Here is a 12449-nt window from a genome sequence, read left to right on the forward strand (position 1 = left end):
ACTCTAATAAGAGGTTTTCACATATGACAAATTGCTGAGACCCACTGAAATCAGTTAGAAGTTTAAAACCAACCATGGTCTTTCTTTATGCATGCATTGAGGTCCTGAAGATACACCCTAACAAACTACAAATTACTGTAAATACCATTAGTTATTGGATTTGTTAAATGTATATTCCAATTAGCAAACTAAATCCAATTAAAAATCCTAAGCAGGAATTAAAAACATTTGCAAGGACCACTTCTAACCAGACATTCTAGTATCTATAAAGGGATATCCCTTTACCTGCTCCTGCCCTTAAGCATTTGCCACATCTACTCAGTTACCAGTAAACAATCTTTTAAATAACTTTTTTTTACTTAATTGGTACACAGTAAGGACTTTGACCACTACCACATGCAAGAAACAGTCCACCTATGCCTAGATCCAAACTAAACACTATGATATTTGTCTGCCAGTTCATCAAATAACTGAAATGAGTCTCATTTTGTTAAAGCAAGTAAGGTCACAGTGCAATTACATCCCTCTGACTGGCATACAGACAAAAAGAAAATGTAAAAAACCCCACCCAAATAACAACAGAGGCAAGACTACTTAAGCTTTTAGATCACCGACAGCATTCTTTGGTATCAAATTTGTTTAAAAAAACCCCGCACAATGCAACATTTCTGGAGAAGACAGACCATGCTTCTGTCAGTGACAAACAGGCTCAGTGCCACCAGATTACTTCCACTATTCTAGGCAATCTTAACCTATTCGCACAAGTCCATAACTATGCATAGTAATCTTCATATTTTCAGTTTGCATTGCACTTCAGTACTAGGGTGCTTTACATAAAACATTGTCACTTTTCTTATTTTCCAAATGTAACACAAGTACAAGGGTCTAAACTATTTGCCTAAGTTCACACTGTGAGCCACTGCTAGATCAAAGACAATTCTTTGTTTCCCAAAATAATTAATAGAACACAATTCACTGTGAAGAAAGAACTACCTCAAAATTCCTTTCAAGGAAGGTAAAGAGTTGAAAAATTAAGTAACATTTCAAAAGGAAATGCATTTTAAAATTCAACTCTTACCATAACTCTCCCCGCATGCAGTTTCATTTTTCAGTTTTCGTATATAGAGGAAACCTCAGAAAAGAAACTCTGCTGAACACACAGAGTTCAATATGAAGGGCATGTGTAAGAAAAAATAAACCATACCAAGAAAAAAAAAAGCATTAAGAGGGAAAGACAGAGATGCACTATATTTAACACATCTCAGAGTAGCACAACACAATGATTCTGCAAACTGTTTAAGATTTTCATTCACAAATACTCCTTAGAGTTTGGGAAAAACAGAATTAGGTAACAAATGTGACACTACTGTGAACATCTCTATCAAAGCCTGTGGCTATATTGTTCAGTACCTCATACCCCTTCATGCCTTCAATAGAAACAGGATTCTTAGTGGCTCTGTGGTACTGATCCAGTCTAAATGCCATTACTACATAGACTTAATGCCTCTGCGTTATTCCAAGCAGTAAATAAAACAAGTTCACAGAACAGGCTCTTGTTATTCTTCCATCCATATTTGGGACTGATAGAAGTCACTAAAAGAAGTGAAGTTTATCTCATTTACCAGTTGCTTCCCCTCCCACGCCCCTGAAAACTGTTCATAGACAATATCACCATTTAACACTTGACCTCATCAACCTACTGGCATAAGCTGCATAAGTCACCATGATCACATGTAAGGATAACATAAGCTGGGACATATCCTGCCAGTCACTTCAGACACACAGTCAGAACTGCAAGAAGTGGTATAGCAGTTTCTTTTTGAGAAAAAGTGGTATAGCAGTTTCTTTTTGAGAAAAAAAAAAAGTTAAGGTAGTTTGATGACTCTCATAATCAGCAAAGGATGTTTGAGATCCCCTAAAACCAAAATAATTTAAGAAGTGGTAGAGCGTAACAGTCTTCCCTTGCACTTCCTCTTACCAGGCACATGCTTTTGTTGACAGCAAGACAGTATAACAGAAGGATTCATCCTCTGGTGAAGGATTCTATCTCATTTGATACAGAAACTTCCTAAAGCCAAATTATCCCTCTTGAACTATGCCCTATTAAGTAATGTATGCACAGTTGTTGAGTCACACCTGAAGACTTCAGCCCATTTTACATGTTGTACACAGTCTCTACCAGAAAGAATAAGAGTGGGCAACAGGAAAAACAAGCAAATCTTTGGGGGAAAGAAAAAGAAAAAAAAAAAAGAGAGAACTGAGAAAGAGGACAGGATGACAGATATCAGAAACTGACACAGCAGGACACAAGATCAACAAAGATCTGAGCATCCCTTACTCTACAACCTGGATGTTGCTTAAATAGTCCTCAAGTTTGGAATGTGTTATTAGGGTAAAATCATAGATTAGTATGCCAAGTCTGAGCCCAAATGTCTCAAAAAATAGATGGTTTTAATCTTTCTCCATCCCTCCTGCCTGCCAAATTTCTCTAATACAGAAGAGAAATTCTCTTCTCTCTCACCTCCCACCAACAGCTAGGTATGGAAACAGGTTCAAATTTTAACCAAAATAACCTTCGTCACCTGGCATTTACTCCACCTTGTTTAAAACTAATCAAAAACTTATTGAAATAGTTTTAATTAAAGTTAGTAAATGGGTAGGCAGGCATAACGTTAATATACATAAGGTGAAACAGATGACTGTACTTAGGCAAATGAAAAAACTAGCAGGTTGGAACCTGCTTGATCTCAGTAGGTACAGGAAAATACACAATAACACTGAACACGACCAAAAGCCTGGACTCCATTTAATTCCTAGAAAAATCCAAAAAGAGGAAGGAAATAAAGGCATTTTGCCACAATCAACTTCTGCCAAAGCAAATCTGTTTTGTTTTAACCTTTGGAAACAGAACTGAATACAAATGAAAACTTGGGAAGAAGTTTAAACTACTCCTGAGAAGAAAATACCTTCTCACAATTATTTGCTGGGAGGCAGTTACAAACACTAAGGGATGAGATACTCCACAATGGGAAGGGAGTGAAGTAAAATCAGAAGCCTCAGTTTAAGCTGAAGATGGATACAGCACACTGAGTCATATGTGGGACAGAAACCAAGAAAACTAGAAAGAGGGCAGATGTTTGTCCTACTTTTATCTCCTGCACTTCTACACTCTTGTCCAGTAAGAAAGAGTATATAGGACACTTTAATTCACCTCCCATCTCTGGCAGATGCAGTCTCTCCCAATAAGGTCCCAAACTCATCCAAGTAAACTCTCCACCAAGGACTCTCCTTTCCCAGTTTCCTTAGGTTCTGTGACACTGCCCAGCATCCCCAGGCCACTAAATCATACACTGCAGAGCATACAATAAGGATCACATCCCATAAAAATTAATTTTCATTCCTATGGTGTCCAAATCATAGCTACATGTAAGTGGAAATAAGAAGCCAGAATAGCTGTTGTTACAAATATACCACAGGTGCTTGGGCGGGTGTTCTTCTCCTCCCTTTTGGAGGGAAGGAGAAATTATTTTAATCCTTACCAAATATTTCTTTGATTCTTTCATCACTCTCCAAGCAACATTTATTTATTCCCTCAGTGTGCTCAGAAAAGGTGATGGAGGAGGATTCGATCACATTGGCTAGCCTCAGGTGGTGGTGATTAGTTAAGCCAAGCATTTCAGTCATTTCTTCTTGTTAAACATGGGGAAATGCCACCCTACTGTTGCTAACAACTGCAGATCTTTTTTCTTATGAAAGTAGAACAGATGAAGCCTATAAAATCGTACTTTAAGCAGACAGAAAATGAGAAGTGGACAAAAGAACTTTACGGGAAAAGATGGACCATCGGGGGTGATTTGTGGGAAGGAAAAAAAAAAAAGAGAAGGTTTAAGTGCTAAGAGCACTTAAGCAAGACCAAGTTGACACTGATGTCCAAATCACCTTTTGAACCTTCTCGTTGTGCAGTGTGTAAAAATACCAGTAAAAGTGACCATTATTCCTCAATAAACTTGAGCCAGCATGGTGCAAGAGGACATGCTAAGCCTATTCCCAATGACAGAATAAAGAATGTTTAGAGTCTCAATTATTGACAAAGGTTACCTGTTGCAGAGGCAACTAGTCTTACTGAAAGAAACCAGAACAGTTAACACTTGTAGCGACATGCTCCTCCAGAAGAACAAAGCAGCTCTGATCCCTGTGGTTCCAGCTAGGTACTCTGTGACGTGCCACTCTGAAGCAGAATGGAGAGACAGGGAAGTAGCAGTGTTATTTTCTTATCACTTGGAACATATGAGCCAAACTACGAATGATTGTAGGCATCTGGCTGTCTCCCAAGTACATACAAAATAGAACTGAAGAAATGGTTCTGCACAGTCCACCAGCTCACATGTTATTCAAATTTTTCCTTGGGCAGTCTATGCTAACATGTACTCAGATATATCAGTTTTGTTTCTTCCTGAACACAAGAAATTACCTAGTTTTCCACAGAGCTTTTAAAACACCCAGCCTAAATATGAACAGGCTTCAGCAAGGTGCCAGTTATTCCAGTGTTTCTACAAAAGTGTTTGAAATGGTGTATAAAATAAATCAATGTCAGCCAATTTATTCTCTAGCCAAACTGACATGCAATCAGTACCGAGTTTCAGCGGTTGGTCTTCACAGACAATGAGCTCTCAGACAGTTTTTGATGCAGCTTGTCATCCTGGTTTCTTGTCACAGGGCTTACCCCCAAACAGACATTTTATTTGTAATAAGACTGAAGGTTTTGCAACCATACAAGAAGTTGAAAAGGTCCAAGCACAGACTGAGCAGGAAAAAACCTGGATGTTCAAAAGCACTGAAAGAAAGGGCAACACAATTAGCTGATTCTCACCTGCTGATGCTAAGTTAACATTGGTCTTTCTACTGCCTGATTCCTCAGCTGCCCTGTTATTTTACGCTTAAAAGGGGTTGTATGATATCCAGCACACAGTAAACCCTCCCACAATGGGTGGTGTATGTTTTATCTATTTACTGAAGCAGCTGTCAAAGTTAAATGCACTTGTGGTACATCTTCCCTTAGCTGTTTTACACACCATTATTGTAATATATATAGAAAATTAGACATAGGTACCTGCCTTTCAAGTAATTATTTTTGTCAGCCTTTAGAAAGAATTAATGATAACTGCATTTTTACTTCAAGCACCTGCCTAAGTTGCAAGGCTAGCGTAGAGGGTTTTTTTAATTAGTAGTATGTAGTTTTTACAATCAGTAAAGTATCAGTTTTATGATCAGTAGGTGTCACAGCAGGAGACAGTTTCTCACAAATTATTTTGTGATTAACAGTTTCCCTAGACTACCAATGTGATGAGCTTGAAAAATTCAATTTCCCTTCCATCACCAGTACATGATGAGAATTTCTTACTGACTACTGCCCAGATTAAACTGTCTACTGTAGAGGAAGAGAAACTAGGCAGAGTAATGCCTAGTAAGTTCCTGACAAATTATTAATACTTCTTTGGATATTGCTCACAGTGGTTGCTTGAAGCCCTGTGGCTGCTGAGGACATACCAGACAATACAACCGCTTGTAACAAAACCTGTAATAGACTGATATTCTCTACTAGTATAGACAGTATAAGAGATATTAATTAGTGCTTATGGCCATGTAATTTTAAAGTATTTAAAATTCAAGTATGTCAACAAAGACAACAAATATGGGTCATTTTTTTTGGACAGAGACATCATCAGAAAGCTATCTTGTTGCATGCATTTTGCACTACAGTCATTGCCTAACTGCACTCCTTTGATTCTTTTTAACCGAAGACTCAGAACCAATATCTTTCTTGATTCAAAAGCTAAACTCCTAAATATTTGCTTCCTTCCAAACGAGCCTCATTCTCTGGTCTTTAATGTTGCTTGGTCCTCATAGTCCTAGGTGCTACTTTTACTCCTACAATGAAGGAGGATTAGTAAGACTTTCTGGAGCACCTACACTCCATGATAACTAATGAATAATGAAAGAAAGGCTCAACTCTTCACATTCAGTAGTTATGAAACAGTTCTTCATTAGGCTATCACTTCCATTTCTTTCAGCTGATGAAGCATTCATTCCTTCTTTTGCTCAAACTCTATATAACAACCATTCCAACTCCTGTAAATCCAACTTCTGTTTTGAAATATCTCTAGAGACTTTACCCATAGCAACTAAGGTTCTTTTAGCTCTTTATGAACATGCATTATAGCAGTTTTGGAGTGGTTTTGACTTAATGCAACACAAAGCTTACTCCATATATTTACTTAGTCATCTTTTTTTTTTCTGAGCATTCCACTCTAAACGCACTTTTTCCTTACTGGCAGAGATCCAGTGAACATGCTTCAGAGTCACCCATAAGACTAAAAAGGCAGAGGTCTCTCCTCAGACAGCCTCAATGCACATGGTGTGATTTCAGACTAGTTTTGCTTTTTAACAGCCCATGGCACAATTCTGTTACTTCTATTTATTCTGCGCCTAAACTACAACAGGAAAACATAATTTTGAGAGTTAATGCTCCCTGTTTTTTTCAAGTCATTTGCTTGTTCCTTGCTTCAGAACAGGCAAACAGGATCAGATAAAAGGCGCATCTAGTTCTTCTAAGAGGGCCCATAAATGAGTACTCAGGGAAGAGCTCAGGAATAGGGCAAGCCTACAACAGTACTTTCCCAGTGTAGTTTCACAAACATCTTAAACCAGGATGAATACAAAACTATCTTTGTGTTCTTTACAAGTGGCACCTGAAAAAAGGTAGAACAAGTGCATGTTTGTTGATGAGGCTGTTTACAGTTCAATTATTGTAGTTGTCGTTAATACCACATTCAAGACTTCCTTGTATTCCTGTATCTTCAAAGTAACTCTTACCTGTGATTAAGGCAGAATGATATTTAATCATTTGCAGGAATTGCCTTCATACACTGTACTCCTTTATTTCTTTCCTGATTTTAGAACAGTCAGACTTTCCACATCAATGGTGTTTTATTTGAGGGTTTCACTCATTCTTCTTTCCCCATATATTTTACTCTAACACCACATTACCTTGTAACTTTAATCCTTTTCCGAGCAACATCATTCCTATATCACTGCCAAAAGCCTACAGCAGTGTTTTGGGCACTGATCAAGATCAGCAACGTGTAACAAGGAAAGAGTTTTAACTGCTTGGCAGAAGAAAAATATTGGCAGCTGGTTAAGTACAAAAAAAAAAAAACCACAAAACAAACAAACAAACAAAACCAAAACACAAAATGGTTGGCATAGTGCACAAGGAAAGAAAGCCACAACCACATTTCATTTTCTTAAGTCAGTTCTGAGTGAAAAGTAACTGATCAGCACTATTACACATCATCTAGTTATAGCATACAAAATCTTAAAAGAAGAAAAAACCTTCACTGTGTTTTTGAAACAAATAAGTCAATGCATTTTCACATTGTCAGATGATGGATTAAATTAATGTGTACTGTCTCACTGAACCATGAGTACAGTGAATATCTAAATGTTCCCAATTCCAATGTTTATGCAAAATTGATAATACAATGATTTCTAACTGTTAATACAAACCAAATCAACATTCTGTTGGGGTCAATTCAGGAGAGAGATTTTTATGCTTCTGTATAATGCCCTATGCCCTACTTTTAGCACCTATATAAACATCTTTCCTCCTCAGCTTCCACTCATTTCAATTCCTTATCCTAATACCCTCATCCTTAAATAGCTCTCTAGCTCTCCTCACAGCCCAGAAAACTTCAGTTTCTGACCCTTGGCTAGCTTTTGGTGTGTTCTTGTCTTTGTCTGATCTCCCACTGAGCCAGAGAATGTATTCATTCTCAGTCATCCAAAGGACCGCCAACAAACAACATTATGCTCTGCGATAATGTATCTCTCCCCTACAATCTTCAGTCCCACAATTCTACATGCCACCATGCCACAACTTTTCTCCATCAGCACTGGCCACTTCACATTTGATTTCCTTTCTGTTCTTTTCTCAGTCTACTCACATAATTATTGAATCTCTCCACTTACCCCTTTATTTCTGCCCCCTCCATTCTTTCTCTCACCTCACTTCAGCACCTCCATAAGCTTCTGTTTCCACTCAAGCTGAGGCTCACATTGCAACTGATCAGCCTAAACTTTCAGTGCATATGACTAACATTGTGATTTTACAAGGAAAAGGACATTGTCTCCAGAATGCTGCTTAGCTTGCACTTCAGATTCCAATCTCCTTTCTCTGCTTTTTCCTGTCCTGATTTCTTCCCAGGGCAAACTGCTAAATGGTCTAACCTCTGTACCCTTCTGGCTGTTTTTTTCCTTCCGCTACTATTCCTCTACTTGATATCACAAATTGACATGTGTGTCTGATCCGTCCTCTGATCTCTATATTTCCACTTATTCTATTTCATTTTCTGACCTTGCTCATTCGTTCTTCTTGTTCTACTATTTCATCTTCAAAGGCAGTTTCCATTTCCCATTCATTCCCCACCAGACTGATGCAAAAACCCAGTCCCCATGTCTCAATTATTGTTTGAAATAAACCTCTTCCATACTGCTTATCTTGCAAAGAGGTGCTCTCCACAAAACATCCATCATACCAGTAATGCATTTGCATTCAGTTTCACCATCTTATGATTCCAACACCTACACAAAAGGTAAATGAAAGAAACTAAAAAGATATTGAAGTTGTACCTGCCAACTTGACCATTACTGGCCCTTTGCTCTTCCTCCTCATCTGGCTATATTTGCTGTATAATGTCTTATGTGCAAAGTCTAGGCCAATTTTTCTGTTCCGCATTTGTATATAATTTACGCAGCAGAGTCCTCAGCCAAGCTTGGAACTTCTGAGAAGTTGGACAGACATGGATTGCACTTAGGAAAATTACATTATAAGGGAAATGCTGTACAATTAAAGCTACCTAATAGGCTCAGGGAAATCTTGCAGGACAGATACAACTGCTTGAGAGCAGTTACTTGAGAGTTACTGTTTTCTCCTACATAAGTATATATGTTGTCATAGGTTTGTGTGTCACAACAGACTGGTGGATGAATCCCATATAAATCGATCCATTCTCTTAATTATTTAACTTCACAAAGATGTTCTCCTGCTAAGTGATAAATGCTACACCAGGATGAACCAAACATTTTTATGTGAGCATTTAAGATGACTTAACACTTATTTTTGATCCAAACACACATGCATTGCTACATGTCATTTACTTCTACAGCACCTTGTCAATATTTCGGTTTCCCACCATCCTACCAACCATGCTCTTTTCTTCATGCAGTTGAAGCATTCAGTTCCAATTTCTGAGGCAGATGATGATTACTGGCCTTTTGAGACCAGTAATACAAATCTTAGCATTGTTAAGTTTCCAAAATTTATCTGTTTTCCTGCTTACAAAGAATGAAGACAGGGAAAATAAGAGCTAACACACTCCTATTGAGATATTTCTAATTTTCAAAGTAGATTCAACTTTTTATTCCATTTTCCCAATACAGAAGAATTACAGGATTGGGCAAACTAAGATTATAATTCAAATAAAACCAAACTAAAATACATCAAACATGCTCAATGAAGTACATGAAATAGGACTGAACTGGTTTTGGTCATCTGCCTTTGTAATAATGATGACATATAGAAGGGAACAGATTCTTATCAATCATATGTGGTATTATGCTAAAAGAGAAAAACATAGTGAGTATTACAGCTTTTTTAATACCTGCCAGACACCAGGCCCCTGACACCACTATCAGATTAATTCAGAGTTCATTTCTCACCCCAAACTAGTATTAGACTCAGGATAAAGATGACTTTGTATTTAAATCATCACTGGGGTAGGTTGGTGGGAACAAAAAAATCTCAGTAACACATTTTGTAGGAATATGCAGACAGGTGATGTTATCTGCCAGATTAATATTCAGATGAATATTCATCTATCTTGTCAATTGTATGGCACATATTTGGGCTGCTTAATGTCCTGGTCAACTTCTGCGATGTTTTCAGAGGTTTACAAGGAAGGATGCACTTAGCTGAATTAAAATATAAAAATCACTCAAAAGATTAATTGATATCAGTGGGTGCTAAGCAGTCTGACAGTTCAGAAAATCCCTCTGGCCTTCAAACATGAAAATCATCAGACCAGAAGATATACGAGTTCTAGCCATTAAGTTAGAGATACTTTTCCATTTTTTTTTTTCTCCTCAATTGATTAACTTAAAATACCACATAATTCCTATTTCCATGAAATTTCCTCTTCCTCTTCTAATCTTCCCTATCTCCATCTTTCAGTGTCACTTTCTACAGGTTTTCTCCCCCATCCTACTGACTAGGCAATCTGCTTTTTCTGCATCCCAAAAGGGAAGGAGATCACAGGGACTTAGCTAACTTACAGGACACAGAATGACTTTCAGCAACTCAACAAGTCAACTTCCAAGTGAAGAAAAAGCACATTAAAAAAAGCACTCAAAGCAGCACAGACAGATATTTTCAGGTATGAAGAAAACACCTACCATGAGCAGTCCTTGCATAACATAAGACAAGCCATTATAAAATATCAACTTCATAATAAAATAACTGGGTACACAGGGCAAGAAAGGAAAAGAAAGCAAGCAGGCCATTTTCCTCTCAAGAGAAAGACACAGAACATGGCAGGATTAGGCACGACTGCAAATCCATCTGGCAAGGACATAACATGGGGTGAGACAGAATTATACAACTTAAGTATTCACAGATCTTGAAAGGACTTGAGGAGGAAGGGAACTGATCTTCTCCAGGAAAAGCATATACTAAAGGAAGAATCTGGGTTGTGCTTTTATTAAGGCAGGTCTGATTATACATCTTGACCAGCAGAGAGAGCTGCATGAACTGCAAAGTCTGCATCTCAAATAGGGCACTAGTCAACACTGGCTATCTGGAACAGCATTAGGGGAAGCATTTAACTAGTAACGTGAGATAAGGATATTAGGTATGCCTATGTGATACACACACAAGTTGACAGACCACAAGAAAACTGAACCCACACAAACATATTCATTCAATTCTCATATACAAATGCTAGGCATTGCTAACTAACATACAAGAAGAATGAAGACAGTTCTGAAGAAAGTTCTTATACAAAAGTGGAATTCTTGAAATCATCAACGCAGTTTCTAGCAATAAGCGAGCTGTTGACAAAGAAATGGAAGCAGGTGAGGAGAGTGTACCCATTATCCCAACTTAAAACAAAACCTTCTGAATGCATTTGGGATCAACATGTAATTGATGAAGTCCAAAGGAACCTTACTTTATATTCCCTATCTTTCAAGACGTGTTCCTGATGAACTCTTCTACACACATCTATTCAAACCCCATGAAAAAGCACAGAAACTTTTAAATAAAAAGAAGTATACTTAAATATAAAGATTTTATCACTAAAAGAATTGTTTATGTTGGCTCTGGATATTCATGATTTCCATCTCATATTACAAAATTATCTAGAACAGCAGCAGCCAAGAGTTGACATTGATGACATACCAACACAAATTACAAATGGCAGCAAGACCCATACTAGTCCGCTTTTTCTCTCAGTTTAAAGGGTTTAATAATGCTACACATTTCTTTTGAGATACTTACTGTATAAACATGTCACAGAAATAAAAATCCAGTGAACCAAGTGCATTTACTTGCAAATTTGCATGCAAGACAGCTACATTTTGAGTTGAACAGGCAACCCAACTAATTTTGAATGCCTACAAAAACACACCCCTATTTCATCATCACCAAAACTTAAGATTACTTTAATTATCTAATGATTAATAAATCTAGTTACAAATTTACTTTTTTAAAGTCTCAAATACGAAGGTTAATGCAGCCTAACTTCTCCTTGGAGGAGAGTGATTTCACACTGGCTTAAAGCTGTGAAAATGTGGAATGCCTAAGTCCCACTCTGACTCTCACCCTTTATTGCTACTCGCTCCCTTGTATCAGCACTTGAAGTTGTACTGTAACAATATTCAGTAAACCAATTTCAGTTAGGAGTATTTTACGGTGTTCAGCAGGATCAGTTCTCTGCATTCTTTCACTCCACAGACACAGGATTGCCAGCAATGGTGCAGAGAAATCTATGGGAACATGCCTTAGTCCCTTAGTCCAACACTGACATGGAACTGTATCCTCAATGAATGCACCACTGAAAAAAAAATTCAAAGTTCTCTAAATGTGCAGGACAACCAGCAGAGTTAAGAAAGTGAGTTTATAGATGAAAACTTATACTGTCTTAGAAAGAGACTTAAGGAAAATCTGAAAAGATTTCATATAGGAATGAGGCCATGAACATACTTTTTTCACATTAAGATACTTTTTAAAAAAAATAAATCTACTGGTTCAGCAGGCTTTTGCAAGGATTTCAACTTAGTATCTCACTGCATTCCACTTCAAGAAACAAGCGAAAAACATACTTTAGAGAGGTTGT

General features: G+C 37.5%; 1 protein-coding gene across 2 annotated transcripts in view; it reads right to left on the reverse strand.

Annotated features, from left to right (window-relative positions):
• JAK2 (Janus kinase 2) overlaps positions 1–12449 on the reverse strand; it is a 93461-nt gene that overhangs the window by 62268 nt on the left and 18744 nt on the right. The window contains exon 3 of one of the 2 annotated variants that reach the window (XM_074931459.1): positions 4099–4228. The exons of the other annotated variant lie outside the window; for it this stretch is intronic. The gene's annotated coding sequence lies outside the window, so the exon portion shown is untranslated. The remainder of the gene's footprint in view (positions 1–4098; positions 4229–12449) is intronic. 2 annotated transcript variants of the gene reach the window in all.

This window comes from Athene noctua, chromosome Z, assembly GCF_965140245.1.
Source record: "Athene noctua chromosome Z, bAthNoc1.hap1.1, whole genome shotgun sequence".
Lineage (NCBI taxonomy): Eukaryota > Metazoa > Chordata > Aves > Strigiformes > Strigidae > Athene > Athene noctua.